The sequence below is a fragment of the Capricornis sumatraensis genome, chromosome 3 (assembly GCF_032405125.1).
Source record: "Capricornis sumatraensis isolate serow.1 chromosome 3, serow.2, whole genome shotgun sequence".
Classification (NCBI taxonomy): Eukaryota; Metazoa; Chordata; class Mammalia; order Artiodactyla; family Bovidae; genus Capricornis; species Capricornis sumatraensis.
This window is the reverse complement of record NC_091071.1, coordinates 30,839,658-30,856,145: the sequence shown is the minus strand read 5'-3', so window position 1 is coordinate 30,856,145 and position 16,488 is coordinate 30,839,658.

Below are 16,488 nucleotides of genomic sequence, written 5' to 3'. Positions count from 1 at the left end.
TGTCCATTCTTTTTCAGCAGTTGGGGATTAGGTGAAGTTTCAGTATACATTAGAAAAACTTCTCATAAGGTCCTTCACCATTTCACATGTTACCCTGAACAACATGATTTGATTGGACAAGCATCACTTTGATTTGAAGTTGAGCAGGAGCCTATTTTGAGTTATTAGGCAGATCTATATTAATTGGAGATGTAGAATCAAAATTCTATACAGAAAAAAAATTCCCTTCATTATAGGTTCCTATTCACTCAGAAACCATTTTTGGGTACCTACTGTATACCATCATGCCAGGCCCTGGGCATACAGCCGTGGCCAGGGCAGAAAAGACCCCTGCCATCTTGGACTAAGATTCTAAGTAAGATAGATGGACAATAATGTATATTTCTGTGTATCTGTCTATCTACACACACTTCCCTGGTGCCTTAGCAGTAAAGAATCTGCCTGCCAGTGCAGGAGACGCCAGAGACATAGGTGCAATCCATGAGTCAGGAAGATCCCCTGGAGAAGGAAATGGCAGCCTTCGCCCGTATTCCCAGGAACATCCCATGGACATAGGAGCTTGGTGGACTACAGTCATGGGGTTGCAAAGAGTCAGACACGCTGAGCGTTCGTGTGCGCATCTATCTAAACACAGAGACCCTGTTTAGAATCAGCCATGCAGACAGTTTCAGACCACCATAAGCTCCACAATGGAAAAAGCAGGACTTGGAGAAAGATCTCCTTCCAACAGTTCAAGCCAGGCTTTCTCAGCCTTGGCACCACTGACATTTGTGGCTGGATAGCTCTGGGGCGTGAGGACTGTCCTGTCACTGTAGTGTGATCAGCCCTGGCCTCCAACCCCTAAACGCCCTAGAAACTTTTCTGTTCTCACAACCAGATGAGACCACACATCCTTGGAGTGAGGAATGGTCCCCTGTTGAGAACCCTGAGGCTAGACCAAGGGATTCTCTCGGCAAAAGTGACATTTAAGTTATGACCTGAAGGATGAGAAAAAATGCTAAGCAGTCCCCTGGTCCCCACCCCAAATTTACATTGGCTTAAAAAATTCACACCCTGCAACCAGGTATTTAACCTTTTTAACCAGGATAGTAAGAGGCCAGGTGGGCTTCCCTGGTGGCTCAGACGGTAGCGAATCTGCCTGCAATGCAGGAGACCCAGGTTCGATTCCTGGAATCTGGAAGAGTCCTTGGAATGGCTACCCACTCCAATATTCTTGCCTGGAGAACACCGTGGACTGAGGAGCCTGGTGGGCTACAGTCCATGGGGTCACAAAGAGTCAGACATGACTGAGTGACTAAGCACACTCTCTAATAAGATCGGTATTTAAAAGGTATCCCAGCAAATCATGGGCAGATGCTGCCCAGGGGCCCACAAGGGAATACTGCAGACCCCTCAGCCCAGGGCCGTGGGAAGGGTACTTCCAGGCTGATACAGAGAGGGACCAGCACTGGTTTTCGAGGGCGTGTGCATGGACCACATTGCGCCTGCACTCTCCAGCCTCCAGGTCACTTAACCCTTGGGCCACCACAGTGCATCCCCTATTTGGACAGATGAGAAAGAGAAAACTACGTGCAGGCTGTGTTGGCCCTAGTCCCCCAGCCTTGAGGCGGAGGAGAAGCAGGACTGTCTTGGCCACACTGTGATCGGCCCAGGCCTCCCCTCCCTCACATCCAGCGTGCATGCAGCAACCTCCCCATTCTCTCTGGCCTCTCCCAAGTGAAGTCTCAGCTCCTCAGCCATCTCCAAGCACAGCTGGCCTCCCTAACCGGAGGCTGTCTCCTTGATTATCCCTCAGTCCATCTTCCCAAGGGCTTCCCTGGTGGCCCTACTGGTCAAGAATCCGCCTACAACACAGGAGACCCCGGTTCAATTCCTGGGTCAGGAAGATCCGCTGGAGAAGGGATAGGCTACCCACTCTACTATTCATGGGCTTCCCTGGTGGCTCAGCTGCTGAAGAATCCACCTGCAGTGTGGGAGATCTAGGCTCAATCCCTGGGTTGGGGCTGAATTTACTTCCCTACTTTAAACCCCTTTGCCTCCTTAAAAACCTCAGTTCCTCAGGAGCTCATGCCATCCACCTGTATCGCCCTCTGTGTCTAGGCTTGGACTCATCTATTGACCCCGAGCTGCTTCTCATGCAATGATGATTAATTCATCACTCCGGGCCCCTTGATCCCCGCCACACCCCACCTCTCTCTTCTCTGAGCTTCTTCTCCAGAGGCCATTCCCCTGTGCCACGTGCAGCTTTTCAAGACCAAGGGCCACAGTGGCCATCAGCACACACCTCTGCAATCCTGACTTCAGATTCTCTGCTCTGATCCACTCTGCCTCCTAGCTCTTCTCTCTAGTGGCCCCCACCCCAGCAACAGCTCTTCAGATTCTTCAGGAATGCTCTCTGTCATCTTAAGAAACCCTGTCCTCAGGACATCCCTGGTGGCCCAGGCTTAAGAATCCACCTGCCAGTGGAGGGACACAGGTTTGATCCCTGGTCTGGGAAGCTTTTACATGCTGTGGAGCAACTAAGTCCATGTAACACAACTAACGAGCCATCACTCTGGGGCCCAAAAGCCTCAGCGGCTGAGCCTGCATGCCCAGAGCCCGTACTCTGCAATCAAAGAAGCCACAGCAAGGACAAGCCCCCGCTCACCACAACTAGAGAGAAGGCTGAGCAGCAGTGAAGACCCGGTGCAGCCAAAAATAACAAAAACACAAGGTCCTGCCCTCCTCTTTGCCAAGCCCCTGCCTTTCCCAGCGTTGGTTCTGCGGCCCATGCCAATCACTGCTCCCTTAGGGTCATCCCAATCTGCCCTGCATCTCCTTCATTCTTGCTTGGTAAAAACCCAGCCCTAGTCAAGCTCAACTGACAAGCTAGTCTAGAAGCCAGTATCATTTGTAACTTTGGTTTGTAACTCCACATTTTGTTTTTGACATAATTCAAGAGACTAATGCATTTTAAAGAATTATTTGTTTATGTTTGGGGCACACAATATATAAAGATGTATGAAGGGGGTGGGGATAGAGCTGTAAAGGAGCATAGGTTTTTTGTTACTAATTGTTATGAATTCAACTTATTATTCAAATAAACTTCAGGTTGTTAAATGTAATCCTCATGATAATCACAAAACAGCTGTAGGATATACACAAAAGGAGATGGAAAGGAACATTCGAAAGACAGGAAGGCATAGAATGAGGGACAAAAAAGCTATGAGACTTATGGAAAAGAGCAATAACCGAATAAGTCCTTCCTTATCAGTAGTTACTTTAAATGTAAATGGATTAAACTTTCCAGCCAAGACAAAGATTGGCAGAAAGAATAAAAACACATAGTCCAACTATATTTTGTCTACAAAAGATTTACTTTAGATCTAAGACCACAAATAGATTGAAAGTGAAAGCATAGGATAAGATATTCCAGAAAAAGGAGTCCGTCAAGGCTGTATATTGTCACCCTGCTTATTTAATTTATATGCAGAGTACATCATGAGAAACGCTGGACTGGAATAAACACAAGCTGGAATCAAGATTGCCGGGAGAAATATCAATAACCTCAGATATGCAGATGACACCACCCTTATGGCAGAAAGTGAAGAGGAACTCAAAAGCCTCTTGATGAAAGTGAAAGAGGAGAGTGAAAAAGTTGGCTGAAAGCTCAACATTCAGAAAACGAAGATCATGACATCCAGTCCCATCACTTCATGGGAAATAGATGGGGAAACTGTGGAAACAGTGTCAGGCTTTATTTTTTTGGCTCCAGAATCACTGCAGATGGTGACTGCAGCCATGAAATTAAAAGACACTTACTCCTTGGAAGAAAAGTTATGACCAACCTAGATAGCATATTCAAAAGCAGAGACATTGCCGACTAAGGTCCGTCTAGTCAAGGCTATGGTTTTTCCTGTGGTCATGTATGGATGTGAGAGTTGGACTGTGAAGAAGGCTGAGCGCCAAAGAATTGATGCTTTTGAACTGTGGTGTTGGAGAAGACTCTTGAGAGTCCCTTGGACTGCAAGGAGATCCAACCAGTCCACTCTGAAGAAGATCAGCCCTGGGATTTCTTTGGAAGGAATGATGCTAAAGCTGAAACTCCAGTACTTTGGCCACCTCATGCAAAGAGCTGACTCATTGGAAAAGACTCTGATGCTGGGAGGGATTGGGGGCAGGAGGAGAAGGGGACGACAGAGGATGAGATGGCTGGATGGCATCACTGACTTGATGGACGTGAATCTGAGTGAACTCCAGGATTTGGTGATGGACAGGGAGGCCTGGCATGCTGCGATTCATGGGGTCTCAAAACAGTCGGACACAACTAAGCAACTGAACTGAACTGAAGTAACCAAAAGAGGCCAGAAGTGGCTATACTAATAATAAACAAAATAGATTTTAATGAAAGTTTCAATACAGGAAGAAGCTATGACAATTATAGGCATTTACACCCCTCATAATAGATGATCAAAAATAGAAAACAAAAAAAACTCACAGAATTGAAAGGAGAATCAGACAGTTCTACAGTAGTCCACGGGGTTGCAAAGAACCAGACACAACTGAGGGACTAACACTTTCCCGATAATACCCGGTGACTTCAATACCCTACTCTCAACAGCGGACAGAACCACCAGACAGAAAATACGGAAGGAAGTAAATGTAATTGGCTTACTTGTTCAATCCTCTCACAGACACACACGGGGCACCCAACCCAGCAGCAGCAGCACACGCATGCTTCTGACGTACAGGGGGAACATTTTCCAGGGTAGACCACATACTAGGCCCCAAGTCAAGTCTCAACAGACTTTTTTAAAAGATAAGATTTCATACAACATATCTTCTCCAACCTGATGGGATAAAGTTAGAAATCAGGAACAGAAGGAAAATGGAAAATTCACAAATTTATGAAAAACAACATGACCAACAGATCAAATAAATTGTGAAAAATTTATAGAAAATACTCCAAGGACCTCAAGACACTGAAAACACAGCATAGCAAAACCTACAGGATACAATGAAAGCAGTGACAAGAGGGGAATTTACAGCTAAAAATGCTTTTATTAAAAAACCAGGATGACCTAAAACCACCACTCTAATCTTGAGGCAGGAGGAAGATGCCCCTGCTCCTTGAGGTAAGCGTTAGTTTGTTCCCTGTGGCCAGAAAGTCCCAAATTTCAATAGCAGGATAATGAGAGAGGAGGCTGGGCCCAGGATATAAGAGACTGCATATTTCTCATTCTCAAAGTCAAGGAAACCCTCCCAACTAGAAAGCTCCTTGGAGGTCAAAAGGGGAGTGATGCCAAGGCTACCCATAAGCCTCTTCACGGGAATCCATCTTGGCTGAGAGATGTTTGTACACAGGGGAGGACCCTGAGGCATACCAAATACAGACTCAGAACCAGGCAAAGGGAGATGACTGCCCGAAGAGAACCCAAAGAAATACCCCACGGAAGTGATTCAAGCTACCCGAAGGCTGAGACTGACTCTGAGTCAGCCCGTATGTCTATCTACACGCACTGAACTCCTCCTCCTCCTAATAAACAGTTTACTTTTTTCACTACTTTCCATCTTTGTGGGAATTTTTTTCTGCAAAGCCAAAGGGCCAGGGCCCTCGCCACTGACCACTGGTCTGGTGGCTAGGATCTGGTGCTCTCACTGACGTGACCTGCCCTTAATCTCTGGCTCGGAGACTGAAACCCTGCCCCCAGCTGCTGCAGGCTGAGGCCACCTGACATTATACTTGCTGCTGAAGCTTGGGAATTCACAAAACCAAGGTAAGGCAAGGGCTTCCCCCAGCTGCGGCTTGAGGCCCGGGACTCGCTCTTGCTTGCTTTCTCTCACTCTCCCCTTTTGCTTTCAAGACCCACAGAGCATAACTTCTATCTGTCCACACCTTTTGGCTCCCTGCCAACACTGGGGGTGTTGAGGGGATCTCCCAGGGGCCATGCAGATTCAAATAACGCTTGGGTGACAGCTGGCACTGTCCTTTGGGACATGGTGGAAATGTGATTTCTGACCACAGAGGAGCCCAAGGGGTCACACTCTCCCTCTCTCACTGTCCCATGTGGAATGTTCCAGAGTTTTCTTTCCCACCTTACACAACAAAGTCTCCTTCTTACTTCCTATCTCTGTGTCCTTTTAGAGAAGAAATCCTGCACATTATCCCTAAGCTGCATCCCTGCCACTGTCAAACCCGGTGCTGTCCATGTCAGATAAAACCATCAAGATGATTCCCAATTCTACCTTAGCTGCCAGACAGGTAGCCCAAAGGAGTTGCGGTTCTTCTGCTGTCTAGCTGCTCCCTTCACCCCGTGCCCAGAAATCTACCATGAGAGTTTCTCCCCTCCTGGCCCTCAAGGGCCTTAAATCCCATGACATCGTCCATAGCACCCAACTCCAATTCCTCCAGGGGTTCCTCTTTGCATCTATCGGACCCCCTTCACTCCAGGCCTTGGCAGCGGGCACACTGCTATGGACAGCGTATCAGGCTGGCCGCCACCCAGAAGCCCGAATCATAAACTCTGTAGATGCTTGGTCGCAAGAAACCTGCCCCAGCATAGAAAACTTGTCATGGGTCGTCAGCTCTATAGACAAAGGATCCCTCTTCAGGAACGTCTTGGCAACCCGTTTGCACTGGTTCAAATGTCCTCCCCTGGCCATGTGGGGAGGCACCTTGTGCAAGATACCAAGGAAGACCAGAAATGTCTGGTCAGAAATCCATGGGAGAAATCCATGCTTGAGACCCCATCAGGTTTGAAGGGAATTCAGGTGATGCCCCGAACCTCTTCAGGTTGAAGCCTCCTGTAAATGCGTCCAGGAACCTGGATTCTGTACCTAGGAGCGCTCTCTCGTTCTTGGCTGCAGGTCACCCCACGTGGAAGGACCCATCTCCAAGCCAAAAGAAACACCTCTGGAGTATATCCCTAAGAACTGGGTATTTTTTAAATAGAAGGGCCAAGAAAGGAAACCCTTAGGTTCTACTGTACCAGTGCCTGGCCTTTGTATAAGTCAGGGAGTGAAGAAAGATGGCCTGAAAATGGGTCTCTGAATGATATCACACTGCAATTGGAGCTTCGTTGCCTCAGGAAAGTAGACTGAGGTTCCTTATATTCAGATTTTCATGGTCCTTAACAAAACCCTGCCCTACAGGACTCTTGTAATTTAAAACCTGGGGAAGCAGAAAACTCTCCCGACATTTTAGATGATCCCCTTCTAAGCTCTCGGGGGGAAACCAAGCTCCCGCTTCTCCCGACAATACCCCTTCTTCTCCAGAGTCACCGACTTTTCTTGGTCCCCCTGACTGATCCCAACCTCCATCTCCCTGTGTCCATTACTCCGAAAAAAGAAAGACCAGTCCCTCTGGGGTGACCTGCAGCAATGCTCCCTATGACCCAGGATCAGGGAAATTCTGCCCTCCTAGAGAAGGGGTGAATGGCAAAGCCACAGTCAGAGTACACGTGCCCATCTCTTTAACTGACTTAGCCCAGTGCGCACAGAAACTGGGCTGGTTTTCTGAAGACCCCATAAGTTTGCTGAAGAGTTTCATGCCCTCTGTTCCATGATTTAACTTGGAAGGATGTCCAAGCAGTCCTCTCTGCTTGCTGTACTCCTCAGGAAACAGAATCTGGACAGTAGCCCAGGGCCACACTGACCAGAGGGACTGCCCTCAGTCCCGAAGGGGAAGCGGGGCTCCTGCTCCTGAGATGGCCCTGCTGGACGACTGAGGCGGCTGGAGATTCTGGGGGCTCCCTGCAGTGAGACAGCTATCTCCATCGAGAAACCCTGGAGAGTCTTTGACATGGCAGGTAAGAAAACTGATTTATTAATTGATACGGGAGCCACTTGCTCTGATGGAGGTGAAAGAGGAGAGCGAAAAAGTTGGCCTAAAGCTCAACATTCAGAAAATGAAGATCATGGCATCCGGTCCCATCACTTCATGGCAAATAGATGGGGAAACAGTGGAAAGTGTCAGACTTTATTTTTTTGGGCTCCAGAATCACTGCAGATGGTGACTGCAGCCATGAAATTGAAAGATACTCACTCCTTGAAAGAAAAGTTATGACCAACCTAGATAGCATATTCAAAAGCAGAGACATTACTTTGGCGACTAAAGTCCATCTAGTCAAGGCTATGGTTTTTCCTGTGGTCATGTATGGATGTGAGAGTTGGACTGTGAAGAAGGCTGAGCGCCAAAGAATTGATGCTTTTGAACTGTGGTGTTGGAGAAGACTCTTGAGAGTCCCTTGGACTGCAAGGAGATCCAACCAGTCCATTCTGAAGGAGATCAACCCTGGGATTTCTTTGGAAGGAATGATGCTAAAGCTGAAACTCCAGTACTTTGGCCACCTCATGTGAAGAGTTGACTCATTGGAAAACACTCTGATGCTGGGAGGGATTGGGGGCAGGAGGAGAAGGGGACGACAGAGGATGAGATGGCTGGATGGGATGACGGACTCGATGGACATGAGTCTGAGTGAACTCCGGGAGATGGTGATGAACAGGGAGGCCTGGCGTGCTGCGATTCATGGGGTCACAAAGAGTCGGACTTGACTGAGCGACTGAACTGAACTGAACTGAATTTCTCACGCTGGACCTCTCTCCTCCAAAAGCTCTACCATGACTGGTGTTGATGGAAAGTCTCACACTCATCACTTCCTGGGCTCTCACTTCCCGGGCTCTCACTTCCCAGTTCCAGCAGCGGTTGATTTCAGTTGCCCTTTTAGCCACACCTCAGTGGCCAACCCTTGTCCTTGGGAGGGACCTCCTGAGTTCCCTCAGGGCCATACCGAGCAGCCCCTTATCTTGACTCTAAGACAGACCAGCCGGAAGAGCAAAGTCCTATTCCCGGCTATATTCTAGAAGCAGTGGACCCTTCACTGCGGGACAAAGGAATCCCTGGGAGGGTCGTAAATGCCCAACTTGTAAGAATTAGCCTTAGGCCAGAAACCACCTATTTGAACAAGAGACGATAAAGTTCCACATAAAGTTGGAAGCAAAAAGTGTTGTACAACCCCTCGTGGATACTTACAAATACTTACTAGTCTTTACAGATACCTTTACTGGATGGATAGAGGCTTTCCCTACTAGAACAGAGAGTGGCTAAGGCTCTCCTAAGGGAAAGTATTCCTAGAGTCAGGTTGCCCCTTCACCTTCAGAGTGACAATGGCCCTTCGTAGCCGAGATCCCTCACCAGGTTCTGCAGGCTTTAGGAATTAAGTCCCACCTCCATTCAGCCTCAGGAAAAATGGAATAGGCTAATCAGACCCTAAAGAAAACCTTGGCAAACTGCCAGGCAATGTCAGCGTTGCAGTATCATCTGCTGCCAACAGCTCTCTTAAGGGTCAGGGCAGCCCCTAAGACAACCACTAAGTTAAGCCTTTTTGAAGTGACACACAGGAAGGCCGTTTCTTATTCTAGACATGCTAACTGACCCAGAAACCCAGCCTCATCTTAAATGATTATAAATCTAGGTCACGTCCAGATATGGCAACAGACTATAGTCCTCTCCAGACGCTGTTGTAAGCCCTGGAGCCTGCGTACTTCTATAGATCTGGAAGAACAGTCCCCTGGTGACCAGCTGCTCCCAAAATGGAAGGGGCCTTACCAAGTCTTGCTGAACACCCCATAGCAGTTCAACTCCAGGGGAGTCACCAGCTGGGTTCACTGGTCCAGGATTAAGCCTGTCCCCATTGATACGTTACAGGAACCCAAAGACCCACATTTCAGCCATCCCTGTGAATCCATGCCTTTCTTTGAGTTTCCACAGGATTCAGAGGATGCAGGATAACCTGAAAATTCCAGGTGGATATTGAGCCACTCCAAGACCTGAAGCTCTTATTCAAAAAGATCAGAAAGACTTCTGAGACCCTAGGCTGGGAACCGAAATCCTGCTTCAAGCTACTGCAGGCCAGAGACATCTGAGATCAATCTTACAATTTTAGGAACCAGTGAAAGAAGAACAAGCTAAACGCAAAGTTAGCAGAAAGAAGGAAATGACAAAAATTAGGGTGGAAATGAAACGTAGAATGGAAAAGCAACAGATAAAATTAAGGAAAGTTGTTGAATGAATCAACAAAATTGACAAACCTATAGCTAGATGGACTAAGGGAAAAAAGTGATGCCTAAACTCACTGAAAGCAGAAATTAAAATGGGGACATTACTAGTGATTCTACAGAAATCAAAAGGATTATGAGTAGCATGAATAATATTATTGTCAAAAATAATTGTTAATCCAACAAGTTGGATAACCTAGACGAAACAGACAAATTTCTAGAAACTCAGAATCTACCAAGACTGTATCAAAGAAATAGAAAAGCTGAATGAGCTTATATATAACTAGTAAGAAGATTGAATTCGTTATCAGTCTCCCAAGAAAGGAAAGGCCCAGACCTGAAGACTTTACTGGTGAATTCTGCCAAACATTTAAACAGCTAATGCCAATTCTCAAACTTACCCCCCACAAAACTGAAGAGAGCAAAATCGGGGAGAACAAGATGGTGGAGGCGTAGGTGGACGTGGAGTACATCTCTCTCCACGGATACATCAGGACTGCACCTTCAGACACAGAACACCAGCTGAGAGCAGACAGGAGAACCTGACCAGCGGAAAAGAATAGATAGATGCAAAACTCGGTAGGGCGAAGGAACCAGGGGGAAGACAGGACTGTGAGTAGGACTGGACCTGCCCTCAGCAGGCGGGGGAACTGAGGCAGGGGTCTGATCCCCACATCAGGGCAACTGTCTGAGTCAGAGGAGAGACATTTAAGGCTGAGAGTGAAACAGCTGATCTGTGGCAGCCTAAATGGAAAGAGAATCAGACAGTCCTTGCTGCAGCCATACATACCCCGACAGGGATGCCGGTCCCCTGGAAGGCGCAGCAGCTGGGAGCTGGAGTTTAGGGATTGTGGAGCAATCCCAGGGTGAGGGCTGCTGTTGACTGCGGAGAGAAGGATCGAGGGGATGTGAAGAAGATTATGGCACGAAATGCCTGTGGAGGAAAGCCAGGCAGCCCTGGAAGCAAGGCGATACTGCTGAGTCACGTGTAGGGGGTGGAATCATCACCATAGCCTCTCTCCCCCAACACACCCACATTGGCAGCTGAACAATAGAGAGGCTAGCCCATCAAATGCCCGAGGCACTAAACTCCAGAGTAGGACCCCACCCAGGGTGCCCCTTAAGTGACTGATGTGCCAAACTCCAGAGAAGCACCCCACCCAGGATGCCCCTTCAAGTGCCTGAACTGCCGAACAAGAGAGAAGGACCCCAGGCAAGGAAGCCCTCTCAGTGCCTGAACGGGCGGAGCTGCGGAGAAAGACTGGCCAAAGAGGCCTTTTGATCGCCAGCTACAAGAGGCTCGAAAAAGGACTCTGATAGGGCCATAACTCCTGGGGCGGAGGCAGTCCACGTCCTGCACACTTGGCACCACCCGGGTCCCCGCAAGCCAAGCAGCTGCACCGCCTTCACGTTCAACTCTGCCTGGGGCACGCCCATGTCTGCAGGGTTTCTTTGGCCGTGTGCAACTCTGCGGCCCTGTAGACTGGCCTGCCAGGCTTCTCTGTCAGAGGTGGGGGGGGGGGGGGGGTGGGCAGGGGAGGGTGTTCTCCAGGCAAGAATACTGGAGCATATTGGCCAACACTGCTTGCCACACCCTTCTAGAGCACTGTATTTCCTGTTGCCCTAGCCGCCAACTCTCCTGAGTACCTGGTGCTGCCAGAACCCCTGAGACCCAAGCAGCTGCACCACCTCCACACCTGGCAGAGGTGGAAATAAAACCACAGTTGAAACCCAGGGGCAGTGTGGCTAAGGGAGAAGCCCCAAAAGCTTCCCACCAGCTGTACAAGCTGCAGATTAAATCCATACGATCAACTAGGCAGACTCTGGGTCTATGGAATATATAAAAGGTCATTGAGAGCTCCCACAAAAGAAAACACATTACTTCTGATAGCTGCGGGCATTGGAGGCAAGAACACACTAGGACCAGATTAGAATCTGAGCTGCCCCGACAGCAGGTCCAGAGATCAGCACAGTGTTGGAGGGCGTCCTAGGGAGGTGAGGTGGACTCTGACTCCCAGCAAGGAAAAGGACTCTGACAGCAGTGACTCAAGAAAAACATATATTGTTCTTATGTTTTGACTTGTTCTATAGACTCTTTTGGAATTCCCCCCCGCCCCCGCCCCATTGTAGTTGCTGATTTTATCCACTATGAAATCTAATTAAGCTTTTGAGCTTTTTTCCCCTCACATTTTTTATCGTTGTTATAAACCTCTGCCTCTATGTTGGGCTTTCGCAGTTCTGTGTTTCCCTTTTGTTTTTCTTCCTTTTTCTTTTCTCTTTTTTATAATTTTAATTTTTTTCAAACCTACTATATTTTTTCTGCATTTATTCCTTTGCCTTTCCTGCTGTTCTTTCCCCCTTGCTGTTAATCTTTAATGTATGTAAATCTTCTTATCTACCTTTATTTAACTTTGCATATCTATTCTTTTTCTCTTTTCTTTCTTACCTTTCCTCTCAACATATTTGTTAGTTTTGCTTTCATTTATTTATTCCCCACTTGGCACCTGCTTTAGTTTTGTTTTCCGGTTTGTGCTTTAGTTACTTTTGTTAACTGGTGAATATAACTCTTGATTTCGTTTGTTTACCAGGTGCATCTACTGTACTTCATTTAAGTTGGACTGTTTTGAGTTTGCTGGAAGTTCTAGCCAGAGCAATTCGGCAAGAAATAGAAGTAAGAAGCATCCAAATGATAAAGAAAGAAGTAAAATCCTTTCTATTTGTTGATGACAAGATCTTATATGTAGAAAACCTTAAAGATTCTGCAAAACAAAATAAACAAACTGAGATAATAACTGTTAGAGACAATAAACAATTTCAGCAAATTAGGAGACGAAGTCAACACAGAAAAATCAGTTGTACTTCTGTACATTAACAATGAACAGTTCAAAAGGAAAATTACGAAACAGTTCAACTGACAACAGCATAAAAAAAAACACTTGGGTGTTAACCAAAGAGGCAAAAGACTTGCAAATAAATTATAAGACATTGTTGAAAGAATGATAAGTCATAAGATAGTAGAAACACATATCATGCTCATGGTTAGAAGATTTAATATTAGGATGTTACTACCCAAAAGAATGGACTGATTCAATGCAATCCCTATCAAAATCCCAATGACTTTTTTTTTTCTGCAGAAATAGAATGTGTGTGTTAGTCGCTCAGTCGTGTCTGACTCTCTGTGACCCCACGGACTGTAGCCCGCCAGGCTTCTCTGTCCATGGGATTCTCCAGGATAGAATACTGGAGTGGGTTGCCATTCCATTCTCTAAGAAATAGAATGGTCCACTTTAAATTCACATGGAAGTTCAGGGGACCCAAAATAGCTAAAACAATCTTGAAAAACAACAAGTCTGGAAGACTCACATTTCTTGATTTCAAATTTCTTAACAAATTCACAAAACAGTGTGATAGTGACATGACTAGGCTAGAATGGGGAGCCTAGAAACAAACCCTTGCATGTATGGCCGAATCACTATTGACAAGGGTGTCAAGACCATTCACTGGGGAAAGGACAGCCCTTTAACAAATGGGAAACCTGATTGTTCATGGGTAAAAAGAAGTTGGATCCTTAACACCATGTACAAAAATTATCTCAAAAGGGATCAAAGACCTAAATAAATGTAAGACCTACAACTATAAAAGTCTTAGGAGAAAACAAAAAGGGAAAGCTTCCCAACACTGGATCTGGCAATGATTTCTTGAATATGACACCAGAGGCACAGGCAACAAAAGAAACAGACAAATCAGACTTCTGAAAAAATTTAAACATTTTGGACATCAAAAGACATTATGAACAGAGTAAGAAAGCAACCCAGAGAATGGAAGAAAATACTGGCAAATCAGATTTTTGATAAGTAACATCTTCGGTTCACTTCAGTCACTCAGTCGTGTGAACTCTGCGACCCCATGAACTGCAGCACGCCAGGCCTCCCTGTCCATCACCAACTCCCAGAGTTCACCCAAACCCATGTCCATCGAGTCGGTGATGCCATCCAGCCATCTCATCCTCTGTTGTCCCCTTCTCCTCCTGCTCTCAATCTTTCCCAGCATCAGGGTCTTTTCAAATGAGTCAGCTCTTCGCATCAGGTGGCCAAAGTATTAGAGTTTCAGCTTCAACATCAGTCCTTCTAAAGGACACCCAGGACTGATCTCTTTTAGGATGGACTGGTTGGATCTCCTCGCAGTCCAAGGGACTCTCAAAAGTCTTCTCCAACACCACAGTTCAAAAGCATCAATTCTTCGGTGCTCAGCTTTCTTCACAGTCCAACTCTCACACCCATACATGCCTACTGGGAAAACCATAGCCTTGACTAGATGGACCTTTGTTGACAAAGTAATGTCTCTGCTTTTCAGTATGCTGTCTAGGTTGGTCATAACTTTCCTTTATCTAGAATAGGTAGAAAACTCGAAAACTCAACAACAACAAAACCCAGTTCAAAAATGGTCAAAAAGGGGGTTTCCTGGTGATCTAGTAGTCCAGCATCTGTCCTGCAATGCAGGAGATGAGGGTTCAATCCCTGGTCCGGGAAGAGCCCGTGCGCCACAACTATTGGCCTGTGCTCTGGAGCCTGCGAGCTGTGACTACTGAGCCCACACGCATAAAGCCCAGGCTCCGACACAAGAGGAGCACCGCAGTGAGAGGCCTGCGCACCGCAACAAACAGCAGGCCCTGCTCCCTGTAAATAGAGAAAGCCTGCACGCAGCAGTGCACACTCAGTGCAGCCAAACAGAATCAGTTGTTTAAAACTTGTTCAACTTTTTGTAAAGAATGGTCAAAGGACTCGAAGAGACACTTCTCTTAAGAAGATATCCAAATAGCACATGATCCAAAGCACATGAAGAGATGCTCACTGCCAGCGATCACTAGGGAAATGCAAATCAAAACTAACAACACCGCCGACCCATTAGGCTGGCTTTCATTCTTAAAGACGCAGACAGAAAATAACGAGTGTTAGGGAGGATGTAGGGAAACGGAACTTTGTCCATTGTTGGTGGGAATGGAGAAGGGTGCAGCTGCTGTGAGAGCAGCATGCTGGTGTCTCCTCAAAAACTTAAATAGAATCACCACGAAAGGAGTGAAAGTGTCCGTGGCTCAGCCACGTTCGACCCTTTGCGATCCCAGAGACTGTGGCCCGCCAGGCTCCCCTGTCCGTGGAATTCCTCAGGCAAGAATACTGGAGTGGGTAGCCATTGCCTTCTCCGAGGGATCTTTCTGACCCAGGGATTGAACCTGGGTCTCCTGCAATTGGAAGCAGATTCTTTACCATCTGAGCCACCAGGGAAGCCCATTTTTTTTCACAATTAAAATAATTATCCTGATTTCCTCAAAGCAATGATTGAAGCCCAGAGGAGTGATTAGCTTGTCTAAGTGTAGATGGCTTTTATGTATTAATATCATTGCTGAGGATTCAAACAAGTCTGTCCACACCCAAGTGATAGCTCTTTTCACTGAAGGGCATTAAAAAAAATAATGAAAAAAGAAGTTGAATGAAAGTTCACTAATGTGTGAGTTTTTCTATCCTATGCCACCATGGGTCTGTCACTAATATAAACTTCAAAGTTTGAAGATTTTAAGTCAATATAATGGAAAAACTTAGAACAGAACATTTATCATGGACTGTGTAAAGACTCCATGAAAGGGCTTCCGTGGTGCTCCAGTGGATAAGAATCCCACTGCTGGGCATACACACCGAGGAAACCAGAATTGAAAGAGACACATGTACCCCAATGTTCATCGCAGCACTGTTTATAATAGCCAGGACATGGAAACAACCTAGATGTCCATCAGCAGATGAATGGATAAGAAAGCTTTGGTACATGTACACAATGGAGTATTACTCAGCCGTTAAAAAGAATTCATTTGAATCAGTTCTAATGAGATGGATGAAACTGGAGCCGATTATACAGAGTGAAGTAAGCCAGAAAGAAAAACACCAATACAGTATACTAACACATATATATGGAATTTAGAAAGATGGCAATGACGACCCTGTATGCAAGACAGGAAAAAAGACACAGCGGTGTATAACGGACTTTTGGACTCAGAGAGAGAGGGAGAGGGTGGGATGATTTGGGAGAATGGCATTCTATCATGTATACTATCATGTAAGAATTGAATCGCCAGTCTATGTCTGACGCAGGATACAGCATGCTTGGGGCTGGTGCATGGGGATGACCCACAGAGATGTTATGGGGAGGGAGGTGGGAGGGGGTTTCATGTTTGGGAACACATGTAAGAATTAAAGATTTTAAAATTAAAAAAAAAAAAAATTTATATGGAATAAAAATTAAAAAAAAAATAAATAGATTAAAAATGAGAAATTAAAAAAAAAAACAAAGCTAATTTAAAAAACTAATTACTTTAAAAAATTTATCTTTAAAAATAAGCTATGTTAAGAATGTATTTAAATATATAATACATGAAAGTAAACATTCTGCAATATAAAAATTTGC